This window comes from Nyctereutes procyonoides, unplaced genomic scaffold (genome assembly GCF_905146905.1).
Source record: "Nyctereutes procyonoides isolate TBG_1078 unplaced genomic scaffold, NYPRO_anot_genome, whole genome shotgun sequence".
Lineage (NCBI taxonomy): Eukaryota > Metazoa > Chordata > Mammalia > Carnivora > Canidae > Nyctereutes > Nyctereutes procyonoides.
The window spans coordinates 49458172-49471298 of NW_026575121.1; the positions used below are offsets into that span (position 1 = coordinate 49458172).

The 13127-nt window shown below is 47.7% G+C and overlaps 1 non-coding gene across 1 annotated transcript; it reads right to left on the reverse strand.

Annotated features, from left to right (window-relative positions):
• Window positions 1-7901: 7901 nt before the first annotated feature.
• TRNAG-CCC (transfer RNA glycine (anticodon CCC)) lies at window positions 7902-7974 on the reverse strand. The gene has a single exon. It is a non-coding gene; the product is annotated as a tRNA-Gly (tRNA).
• Between the last annotated feature and the right edge of the window lie 5153 nt (window positions 7975-13127).

Here is a 13127-nt window from a genome sequence, read left to right on the forward strand (position 1 = left end):
AGGCCCTAACTCCCCGGACCTGCCCGCCTGCCCTCCTTGCTGGTTGGTCCTGTCCCCTTGCTTACTGATTTTGGTGCAAACTTCAGTACAAACTCCTCCGCTCCACAAGTGCACGCTAATCGACCATTGTCAGACTGGTGCAGACTTTGTGCTCCATGGACCCTGGTCCGTACCTGCCCATAGGAGCACCCCTTGGCCCCTCTGTGTGTGCATCGTCCCCACTCTCGGGTCCTCCCCCACAGGCACAAAGCGCCCCAATCCCCTCACCCCACCCCATCCACTCTTAGGAAATGACCTAATACTGGTCATTTGTACCTTAATATGAAGTTACTAATGCATTTCCCTCTCACAAGTGTATTTGCCTTTTGAGACTCCCCGAGCAGTGATTGTAAAGTGCAAGGTGTGCCCTGTTCAGTGATTATCAGCGCAACCCTGTAAAGAAGAGTTATCCAAAGGGCTTCCGGAGGGTTACTCAGGGTCTGACCCAGTGGAGGCAGCTCAGTCCTGTCAGCAGGTGTTACTCAGTGACTTGAAGGTGACACTGGCCTTCGTTCCTTCTGGCCTGAGCTGTCCATCTGTTCACACAAGAAATGGCAGAGGTCCCGCTGGTAAGCTGGGGTCACTGGGGATGCTGTATCCATTGACCACAGAGCAAGAAGACATGGTGAGGAAGTAGCTACAATCTGAGATTTTCTCTCATGCCCTGGGAAGACTCACCTCTGATCTACTTACCTTGCTCACCAGGAGCAATGCACAGGGAGCCCAGCAGAGCCTTATCCAGGGGCCAGCTGCCTTCCCAAGCAGCCCGGAGTGCCCTCTCCGCGCTGCAGAATTGAATCAGATCACCACACTAGACTCCATACTCTACCTCCCGTCACCCACCTCTGCTGAAACAGAAGAAAGGAACAAAAGAAGCCCCAAGGGTATCAGCCAAGATGATCTCCCTACACAGGACATGCGTGCTCAGCCACAAGGCTCCCTGCTGGGCCTGCCCCCCAACCCCACCCTGCCACCCCCACCACAGCTACTGAGAAGGAGGGCGGGGAGAAGAGTCACTCTGGGAAGCCAGTTTCCATTCTGTTCCATTTCTGTGCCCCCCACAGGCTGGGATTTAAGCCCTATATATGACTCTCAAGCCACCAGAGTCAGGAAATTCGAAAGCAGTCACCATTCTCCCTCCTGACTGGGAGCAATGAGCTGGGGAAAGCACCAAGTGCCATCTGGGGCGGAGTGGTAGCCTTGTCAGGATTTCCTGGGTCTCATGATCCCAGCAAGATGCCTTAATGGAGCCTCAAAGCTGACCTTGCAGCCCTCAGAGGCAGTGTTCCTAAGGGTGGCAGCTAGCAGGGCAGGACCGGCAGGATCCCAGATTCAGCCGGATGTTCTCCAGCTGGGCAAGGCCAGACACCCCCCTCTTCTCTTCCTCCCATTTCCAGAGACTGGTTTTCCTCACCCTACAGCTGCCTAATAAACGAGGCATCAAACCTATCATGTGATTACAACCATGCCTCCCTCCTAAGGTGTCTCCATAGGGGTGTCAGTGTGTACATTGCACTGAGGCCTTCCCTGAGCACCCTGTGGAGCCCGCCTCCATCCGCAGCTCGCTCTCCAGCCCAGACCCCTGTGTGTATGTCATGGTATCCCACGTGCCTCAGTTTCCCCCAGTAAAAAATGTGGGTCAGCATACTCCCTGACCTGACCTCCCACTGACAAAGGCCATGAGACCCATTTTTTCCCATATGTAGATTGGGCCCCAAAACATGTCCCAGATCGCCTGATCTCAATGACAGCTTACGTAAAGGAGCCCTGTCTTACCAGAAACTTTTACCAGAAACCTCCTCCCACCGCCCCCAGAAGGAAGAGCTAATGCAGTTTCCTGAGTGCCTGACTTGTACACAGATCACCAACCCTAGGAGAATATTCCTCTGTATCCCCAAGACATTTAGGATTCTATTAAAAGGACCTAGAATGCCTAAGAAGGGCCAGACAGCAGAGAATACCCACCATACGGTGCTCATTCAGGATTAGGTTAATGAGGGTAAGGCACAGGGTGCTGAGCACCCATAAGAGCCAGGAGGGAAAAGCACATCCACCACCCTCTCGGGCTTGGCGGCTGGGCCTGCCCATGAGACTGACAAGACAGGCTGCCAGAAAAGGCTCCACGTTTTATTTGACGTTAATAACTGTGTGTGGCATGGCATGCTTCACTGAAAAGCAGCAAGAACCCAAAGGGACCTAAGAGTTTACAGCATGTTTTCACAAAAAGCAACAAACTGTACAGAGTGTCAAGACAGAGGACAAAGAGGTGGCAGGGCCGTGCCTGGGTGGGGGGTGCCTGGGTGGCTCGGTGGTTGAGTGTCTTCTGCCTTTGGCTCAGGACATGATCCCGAGATCCCGGTATCCAGTCCTGCATTGTGCCCCTTGCAGGGAGGCTGCTTCAGTCTCTGCCTATCTCTCTCTCTCTCTCTCTCTCTCTCTCTCTCTCTCTCTCTCTGTCTCTCATGAATAAATAAGAGACACAGAGAGAGAGAAAGAGGCAGAGACAGAAGGAGGCTCCATGCAGGGAGCCTGACGCGGGACTCGATCCCAGGCCTCAAAGATCACACCCTGGGCTGAAGGCAGGTGCTGAAGGCAGGCGCTAAACCGCTGAGCCACCCAGGCTGCCCTAAATAAAATCTTTTAAAAAGGAAGGAAGGAAGGGAGAGAGGAAGGAAGGGAGGAAGGGAGGAAAGAAAAAGAAAGAACGAAAGAAAGAAAGAAAGAAAGAAAGAAGAAAGAAAGAAAGAAAGAAAGAAAGAAAGAAAGAAAGAAAGAAGAGAAAGAAAGAAAGAAGAGAAAGAAAGAAAGAAAGAAAGAAAGAAAGAAAGAAAGAAAGAAGAAAGAAAGAAGAAAGAAGAAAGAAGAAAAGGTAAGAGCAGGGTGTAAATGTGTGGAGAAGCAATGGAAAAGATAAGGCGTGTTGGGTGAGTCCCGTCAGACAGAGCCCCTGTCTGTGGCTCCGGGGAGGAGCAGCTCCCTCCCTCGTTTGCAGAGAGAAAGCCCTTTATAAATGGACACTTATGTCCTGCTTTCAGGCAGACAGAGGGAGGGCAGAGAGCTTGTTTCTTCTATTTCTTTTTTTTTTTTCTTCTATTTCTTTATCGCCTTTAGCTCCAAGTAATCCTTCTGCCACAGTGGCATGTCTGGGTGGCACGTTCTGGTCCCCTCCGAGGGCGCAGGAAACAGGAAGGTGGGTGGTGGGCCTGCTGAGGTGCCTTCAAGTCACTCTGCTCGCCCCTGGCCCGGAATCTGGCTGATCCCTGACAGACGCACCAATCTCTCCTGCTTGTCTACGGGGGAGCCATGAGCAGCAGCCCCCACGGCCCTGATTTCACCTTGTCTCTGGGCTGCTCTCCAGTCGTCTCTCGTGATGGGTGTTGCAGGTTGGCCAGAGCCTCAGAGGCAGGGCCTGTGTGGGCCCGTTCATCCCAACAGGCTGCTAGAGTGGAAGGTTCCAGAGACATGATCCAGTCCATGGGGGCCAGAACTCAGGGGTCTGTGAACCTGGATGGAAAAACAGAGACAGCTCTATTTTCACCAGGTTCTTTTCTTTTCTTTTTTTTTTTTAATATAAGATTTTATTTATCTATTCATGAGAGACACAGAGAGAGAGAGGCAGAGACACAGGCAGAGGGAGAAGCAGGCTCCCTGTGGGGGAGCCCGATGCGGGACTCAATCCCAGGACTCAGGGATCACACCCTGGGCCAAAGGCAGCCGCTCAACCCCTGAGCCACCCAGGCGCCCCTATTTTCACCAGGTTTTAACTGCAAAGTGGCACCGTGACCATATACATGAGCAGCCTGCCATATGGTGTGAAGCATACCCACGACTGTGTCACTGATCGAAATCATGGATCTTCCCACAGCCCATTACCGACGATTTGGGTATCTCAAAATATGATGTATGCTCATCACTACTTCAAAATTATAGTCAATATTAGTTAATAAAAAATTCTATATGAGGTGCCTGGCCAGCTCAGTAGAGCGTGTGACACTTGATCTCGGGGTGGTTGAGTTCAAGCCCCATGTTGGGTGTAGAGATCACTTTTTTAAAAATCTTTTTAAAACAAAGGGAATCATATGTAACATTTTGTCCAAAAATCTATTCTTTTTGGACTTTGTTAACTGTATTCTAATATGAGTTGTTTTTTGTAATCTTATATATGTTCCTATATGCATTTAAAATGGTTACTCTGGGGGCAGCCCAGGTGGCTCAGCAGTTTAGTGCCACCTTCAGCCAAGGGCCTGATCCTGGAGACGCGGGATCAAGTGATGGAGTCCCACGTCGGGCTCCCTGCATGGAGCCTGATCCTCCCTCCACCTCTCTTTCTCTCTCTCTCTCTCTCTCTCTCTCTGTCTCTGTCTCTTATGAGTAAATAAAATCTTTAAAAATAAATATAAACAAATAAATAAAGATAGATAGATAGATAGATAGATAATAAAATAGTTACTCTGGGGGGCATCTGTGGGGCTCAGTTGGCTAAGCATCTGCTTGTGGCTCAGGTCATGATCCTGAGGTCCTGGGATTCATTCCTATGTCGGGCTCCCTGCTCAGCAGGGAGTCTCCTTCTCCCTTTCCCTCTGCTGCTTTCCCTGCTGTGCTTGCTCTCTCTTTGTCAAATAAATAAATAAAATCTTAAAAAAAAAATCCATTACTCAGAAAAAGGTCTTTAGGCTTCACCTGAGGGGTCCGTAGCCCAGGGAGAGGTAGAGAACCCTCAATCTAGTGTAATGTTTTTGTCTTCTGAATGGGGAAACTGACCAAATTTCCCCCCCAAAGCTTACGCATGGAGACAGGACCTGAACCCTTGGCTCCTGGTTCCTCTTTGGGTCTCCCCCTACAACACAGAGCCCTTTCTTCTCTACACCCTACTTCCTCCCAGCACCAAACACAGCATGACTCAGGAACGATTATTCCCCAAAGGCTGGCATTTGGACCTAAGGTGAGACTCTCTGGCCCCTGACCCCTGACTATTCTGATTCCTCTTCCTCGTGGCTTGTTGAGCCTCTTTCCTCAGAATCCATTTGTCATGACCCACCTAGCCCTGAATAGAGCACAAGATCTTCTCTGCTCACTCAGGCCCAGGAAACCCATAGCAATAACAGTTAACAATAATGGCATCCTACCAGTGAGCGACCAGCTCTTAATGCAAGCCCACCTCTGGCCCAGGAAGGAAGAAACTTCTGAATAGCTTCTGGACTGGAGTGAATTAGCTCAAGTAAAAATTTCTAGAATCTTTTCTGTGTTCACTGTACATAGTAAATGATCAGTAAAGACCTTGTAGTGTTCTGATCCGAAGGGGCACCTGTATCCCAATGTTCATAGCAGTAATGTGCATAATAGCCAAACTGTGAAAAGAAAAAGAAATAGCCAAACTGTGGAAGGAGCCAAGATGTCTAACGACAGATTAATGAATAAAGAAGGTATATATATATATATCACAAATATATATATATATACACACACACATATATATATACACAATGAGATATTACTCAGCCATCAGAAAGATGAATACTTACCATTTACATTGACATGAATAGAACTGGATGATATTATGCTGAGTGAAAAAAGTCAATCAGAGAAAGACAATTATCATATGGTTTCACTCATATGGGGAATATAAGAAACAGAGAAGAGGGTCATAGGGGAAGGGAGGGAAAACTGAATGGGAAGTATCAGAGAGAGAGACAAATCATGAAAGACTTAACTCTGGGAAACAAACAGGGTTTCTGGAGGGGATGTGGAGGGGGATGGGGTAACTGGGTGACAGTGAGGAGGGCATGTGATGGGATGAGCACTGGGTGTTATACACAACTGATGAATTATTGAACACTACATCTGAAACTAATAATGTACTAGGTGTTGGCTAATTGAATTTAAATTTAAAAAAAAGAAGATGTTAGTTGAAAAAAAGAAAAAACAATAATGGCATCCTAAACTGAAGGCCTGCTCTCTGTTAGCCACTCTTAGCCATCTATAATGCCTCACTTCGTTCACAAAGAAGCATTATTATCTCCATTTTATAGGTGAGGAAAAGGAGATTCAGAGAAATTAAGTGATTTATCCAAGGCCACACAGCCAATTGCATCAAAGAGTCAGGTGCTTCTGACCGTCCCAATTACAAGGAGGTTGCAGCTGGAGCTGGAGGTAGGGAGGTAGCCAACAGATAGTGTCACCCAGATCTGAAGAATGCAAAGAGTTGATGTCACTATTCCTGGGGCTGGTGGAGCCGCAGCAGCCTTGACTGGTGATGTCTGAACTTGGTGACCATCCTGGGTGTGTTTACCCTCAGAGCACTGATTTCTGACACGATCTGTGCCTGCCCAGGGAAAGCAGAGATGGTACCCCTATCTCATCTCTGTGGTTTGCACATCTGTGTTCTGTGAGCGTCTTCAGCCCCAGGCATAAGCAGAGAGGCACAGTGTGGGTTAGTTCCGGGCACAGCGGCCGTGGGAGGGGAGCGGTTGAGCTGCTGCCCCGAGTGGGGTGGGGGTGGGGGGGCATTGTCTGTAAAGCCTTTTTTTCCTTTTCTTTTTAAATGGTGAGGAGAAAAAGGTTAGTACAGATGTATTTGTTTCCTCTTCTTTTTAGCCACTTAATTAACGATCTCACTTCTAGATACTTAAATAACATTCACTTATAGGGGTTCAGGACAGGCCATCTCACCCGCCCCCCAAATGTGCCACTTTGGTATATAGATTATTTAGAGCTGAAGGCACTTGAGATCCTGCTGGCCCAAGAGAAACTTTTGTCCTACCTTAACTATGTGAAAGAATCTAAATTGGGGGGGTCTTTCCCAGAATAAGGCTTATTAACAGAGATAAATTTTATCTGAGTGACCCATCGGTATGGCAGGACAAACATCTAATCACCAAACATCTGCTCTTCTTTTCGCTCTGTAGATGCATACCTTTCCTCTGAAATCCCAGACCCCTACCCTGCTCTCCTTAGCTGAGAATGACATAGAGACCTCATCTTGCCTGATTGTCTTTGGAATTTCCATGTCTGTGTGGATTCCTCATACATACACATGTTAAATTTGATTTGCTCCTGTTAATCTGTCTCATGTCCATTTGTTTCTTAGTCTGGCTAGAAGGACCTTTGAGGGATAGGAATTCTTGCTCTCTCACAACTCATCCACAGTGAATGTCTAAGTTATGCCGTGTGCTGGGGAGAAACACCAGGAAACCAAAGACGACCACACCACTAACTGTGTCCATCTCTCCAGCCAGGACTCATGTGTCCAGCTGTCTCCTGGCCACTTCCTGGGTACATTGGGATCAGACCACTGTGTTGAACCTCTCAGATCCACTGCCCCTCCTGGATTGGCCCATCTCCACGAGCCACACCCCCAAGGCCATCCTGCAAACCTCCTTCTTGCTCCCTCCACGTGACATCCACCTCAAGTCTCCCCCAGGACAGGCTCAAGGTAGTCTCTGTAGCCCAGGCCTTGCCACGCCTCTCTAGGAAGGCAGCCACAGCTTCTTGTTTCCCAGTGTTGGCTTTCAATCCTGACACTCAATCTACTCTACAGTCTTCATCCCACTGTCAGGCTGATTTGGCTAAAATGCACAGTCGCCCTACTTTTCTTATTTATTTGTTTGTTTTTTAAAGGATTTATTTATTTATTTATTTATTTATTTATTTATTTAGATTGATATTCAGAGAGAGAGAGAGAGAGAGAAAGTAAGGGAAAGGGCAGAGGGATAGGAAGGGGGAGAAGCAGACTCCCTGCTGAACAGGGAGCCTGACTCAGAGCTCCATCCCAGGACCCTGAGATCATGACCTGCGCCAAAGGCAGACACTTAACCAACTGAGCAACCCAAGTACCCCTGTATGTTTGTTTTAAATAAACTCTATGTCCAACATGGGGCTTGAACTCATGACCCTGAGATTGGGAGTCTCATGCTCTACTAACTGAGCCAGCCAGGCGCTCCTGCTCTACTTTTCTATAGGTCACAATCCTAATTCCATGACCTGGCATTTGAGACTCTCTCTGCTGGAATGCATTTTCCTCTCCCACACGTCCTGGTAACTCTGCTTAACTCCTGGTTCAGGACAGTTTTAGCACCATCTCCTGCAGGCCATCTACTGTGACTGCCCTCACCCCCTCCCCCACCTAACATAGATACCCCTCTTGTCATGCCTCATGGCACTCCACATGTCCCTATGTTAGTGTAACGGTAAATGACTGCCATCTGTCAGAGTGCGAGCCATTGAGGCAAGTGATGAGCTCTCATGCATCTTGGCCCTTCTAGGGTCTGACACAGGGCCAGGTATGGAAGAGTCGCTTCGTAGGTGATTACTGCACACTGGAGCAGTGGTGAGGCACTGCTATTCCAAATCCATCTGCCATAGCTCCTACTGGCTTGTCTTCCCACCTCATCCAAAACCTCCCTCCTATAAGATTCCATTTACTTTGTACCCTGAGCCAGCCACAAGGGTGGGGATGCAACACAGTCCAATACACATTCACACGCCAGAGATCCTTTTAGTTTCAGTGGAAGGTGGAGTTACTAGCAGGTCATTGACAGCCTTGCAGTACTGGACAAGAGGATGACAGCCTGGGATGGGGAGCCACCTCTTCTGTTTTCCTTTGCCTCACAGAGTCACCAGACAGAGGGACTTCACAGAGACTCCTATCCAATCATCCCACATTCCAGCTGTGGAAGAGAGACCCAGAGAGGTGGAGTGGATTATCTGCAGTCATATAGGGAGTTACTAGGGATGCTGAAACCTAAGCCCAAATAAATGCTCCTTAAGAAAAAGAAAGTATGGGACACTTGGGTGGCTCAGCAGTTGAGCATCTGCCTTCAGCTCAGGTCATGATCCTGGAGTCCTGGGATCAAGTCCCACATCAGGCTCCCTGCACGGAGCCTGCTTCTCCCTCAGCCTGTGTCTCTGCCTCTCTCTCTATGTCTCTCATGAATGAATAAATAAAATCTTAAAAAAAAAAAAAGAAAGTATGGGCACCTCCCACTCCCCACAACACACACCAAGAATGCAAGCAAACCTTCAGTTCATGAGAACCAACCATATTTTCTCCTCTCTGTACTCTTTCTTCAAGAGGTCACAATTGAATTGCATTATCTTTTTTTTCTCTCTCTCTTTCAGCCAGTGATTGTTCTTTAAGCACCTTTCAAGCTCAAGGCGTGCTGGGCACAGTTGAAGATTCAAGAGAAAACCCCACTCTTGCTTTTCAAGCTGCAGGGTTAAGGCACATGTGCCTGCACGGTAACCAAGAATGCAAGGGAAATGCCAAATGGGTGGTTCAGGCAAGGAAGACCGTTTGCAAAAACTTCACAGGAAAATGCCCCAACGAGAAATTTAGTCAGAAAAGCAACTCCGGGGAGATCCCTGGGCTCCACTCAATTCCCAACCATGATCCACCCCCTGCTAGTGGCCATGCTGTGCCATCTGACTTCACTGGCGAGCCTGTTAGCTGAAAAAGCATAGAAACAACTCAGTGAGATTAAAAACTGGAATTGCTTGTTAGAATTTCTCCTAGACCCATGCTCTTCCAGGAGGATGGGATGCTGATCTTCCCTGGGGCCTGTGAGGCGCCCACGCCTGTCACCAACAATCCCCGCGTGGACAGGATGAACGCATGCATTCTCCTCACTACTTTCATATTGCAGAGCTTGAATCTAAAAGGAGAATCTCCCAAACTGTTCGTTGTTCTTTTACTAAGGTTTTCTTTTTTAAAAAACGAAGATTTTATGTATTTATTTGAGAGAAAGGGAGAGCATGAGAGAGATCACAAGCAGGAGGGAGGGGCAGAGGGAGAAGCAGATGCCCCGCTGAGCAGGGAGCCCACTGTGATAGGGGCTCAGGTGGGCTCGATCAGGCGGGGCTTGGTCAGGTGGGGCTCCATCCCAGGACCCCGGGATCGCCACCTGAGCTGAAGCCAGACGCTTAACTCGCTGAGCCACCCTTCACTAAGCTTTTGTATTGAAATATAACATACTTACAGAAAAGGGCACAAGTCATAAACTGAATGAATTTTCCATACAGCAAACACACCCATGTATACAAGCACCTAGATAAAACACCTGAACATTCAATGTGCCCCAGAAGCTCCTTCTGGTCACTACTACCCAAGGTTAGCACTGTGTCCTAGATTAGTTTGCCTGCTTTTGAGCTTTATATAAATAGAATCACATGGTATCTCTCAACTCGTTTTTTTTTTTAAGATTTTATTTATTTATTCATGAGAGACAGAGAGAGACACACACACAGAGAGGCAGAGACTCAGGGAGAGAGAGAGACAGAGACACAGGCAGAGAGAGAAGCAGGCTCCATGCAGGGAGCCCGATGTGGGACTCGATCCTGGGATACTAGGAACACACCCCCCGCCAAAGACAGGCACTAAACCGCTGAGCCACCTGGGCTGCCCCCCTCAACTCGTTTTGATCAAAAGTATTTCGGTGTGCTTCCTCCATATTGCTAATACTTGTAGCTCATTCACGCTTCTGCTGCAGACATTCCTTGGTTTGGATGTATCAGGTGCTTATTTATTCATTTTCCTATTGATGAACGTCCGAGCTGGATCTGGATCCAGGCTGAGCCTACTACAAAGAGAGGCGCTAGGAACATTCTTGGGCACATCTTTTGGTGAACATACACACTAATTTCCAGCCATATATGCCCACAGCAGGATTGCTGGGCCACGGGGTTTGTGTGTGTTTAGCTTTAGTTTATGCCACCCCCCTTTTTTTTTTAAGATTTTTATTTATTTTTTCATGAGACACACAGAGAGAGACAGACACAGACAAAGGGAGAAGCAGGCTCCCGGTGGGGAGCCCGATGAGGGACTTGATCCCAGGACCCCAGGATCATGCCCTGAGCAAAAGGCAGGTGCTCAACCACTGAGCCACCGAGGTGCCCTTATGCCACCCTTTTTTGATATTAGAAGAGAAAAAGAGATAGAGCAAGGGAGACAAAAGTTTTAATTATCTGAACAAAGTTCAAACTTAACACTTTATCAAATGGAAACTTTTATATCTGTGATTACACAATTAGATTTTTAAAATAGTATTTGAAGAAGTTAGATACTATATAGTGCAGTATTTTTCTACCATTTAGTTGACATCTACAAGGGGTTTTAAAATTTTTTTTAATTGTGATGAAACACATCACACATTCACCATTTTAACTATTTATAGTGAGTTTTGAAGTCATTTTAGTGGTTCATGATCAGAATTGTTAAAAAACCAAACCACATAGACAAGAAAATGCATCCTGGTAAGTGTAAATAATAGTTTGTGGAGCTTTTGTTATAACTGTGTGGGTTCTGGGTCAAACTGTAAACCACGGTCTTCACTTAATTCTTAATTTAGAGTGGAAAAATCAGAGGCAGAGGCGATGTTTCTAAACAGCTTGAACTAGGACCATGGAATCTTGGCTTCCAATTCCATGTATTTTCCAGCTCTCATCTTATCTCCTGGGATCATTGTTGCTGATCTTGGCAAACAGTCTGCAAGTGCCTGGTCTTCACAGCCTCCTATTTTGCTGGTGAGAAAGGACCTTCTATTCCCTGCTTCCCGAAGTGGCTCCCTAGAAAGTTGCAGATGAAGCCCAGACCCACCACCAGCACCTCCTAACCTATTCAGACCCAGGGCACCCATTTGACCCTGTCTGCTATAGGGTCAACCAGAAACAGTACAAACCTAGAAACTTAAAAGAAGATGGGGGAAAGGACCTGTGGTTTGACATTTTTCAGAATTTTTTTTCTTGTGTGTTTGTGTTAAGGGCACTTTTCAAGTGAGGAGCCCTGGAGAGGAAGCGCTATAAATAGAAGGGGCGGCAGGGGGAGGAGGAGGGGGAGGAGGAAGTATGCTTAGAACACCTGCTTGTCTCCCCATTCAGGCCCCTGGTGGGGCTTTTTGGGGGGCCCTTCCCCACACCCCACCCCTGCCTCCTCTTCAGCCCATCAAAACCAGAGCTGGCATCAAAGTGCTCTGGCCTGGTCTCCACGGCCCGGTCCCACCAGTCCCCACTCCAAGTTTACCCAAGATGTCCCCTAGGAGGAAGAGGACCATCCCACCATGACCCTGAGTTCCCTTGGGTCATTCGGCTCCAAAGGCCTCCCATGGCATTAGCTCCTCACCAGCCAGCCATGTCATAACAACAATTAGGTTGTGTCTCACCCTAGCAAAAACTCAGCAACACCTTCCCAATATCTTAGAATAAAACCCTGCCTGCTGCCCCTTGGCAGCAGATTGGTCCCTTTTGAGCAGGTGGGCATAGCAGGATGGAAGGGAGTGGAAGCAGCATTTGGGGGATAGTTTTGCAAAGCCCCCATTTCTATAAGTTCCCTTCCTTGGGGGCTGGCTTCATGGGAGGAGGTGAAAAGGCCAAGGACATTGTTGGGGGGGGCCACCCCCACCCCACCCCACCCTCTACCCCCATCCCTGCCATTCACTGACCACCATCTGGTTTTCCTGGGTATAAGACTACCACTTGGGCTTTCCCCCATCCCCCCTACTGCCCCTTCACCCAAGCAGTGGTCAATTGGCACCTAACATCCTCAAAGAATATGCACTTGAAAGAGGGCTTAATCCTAGTGTGCCCGGTGCTCTTCATGGAGATATGATTACATACCATATGAATCATACTTTTTAACTGGGATTCCATGATTTTTAGTAAATTTAGAGTTTTGCAGCCACCACTCAGTCTATTCTAGAATATCCCCATCACCCTAAAAAGACCCCTTGTGTCCATTTGAGGTTACTCCTCATGCCACCCACACCCAGTCAACCTCTAATCTTCTCTCTCTAGAAGTAGATGTGCCTTTTCTGGATGTTTCTTATAGATAGACTCATACGGTGTGTGGCCTTTGGCATCTGGCTTTCTTTCATTGAGCATAACGTGTTTGAAGTTCACAACATAGCATACATGTATTAGTGGTTTGTTTCTTTTTATTGCTGAATAGTATTCCTGGGTCTCAGCTTCTTACCAACAAAAGGGAAAGATATTTTCAGTACTGCAGAAACTATTCCTTCCTTTGAGAAGCCAACTCCAGAGAGACTGGCCAGGGCAAGGCTTTGGTGCCTGAGAGAGAGAACATCCTGTCATGACCATGG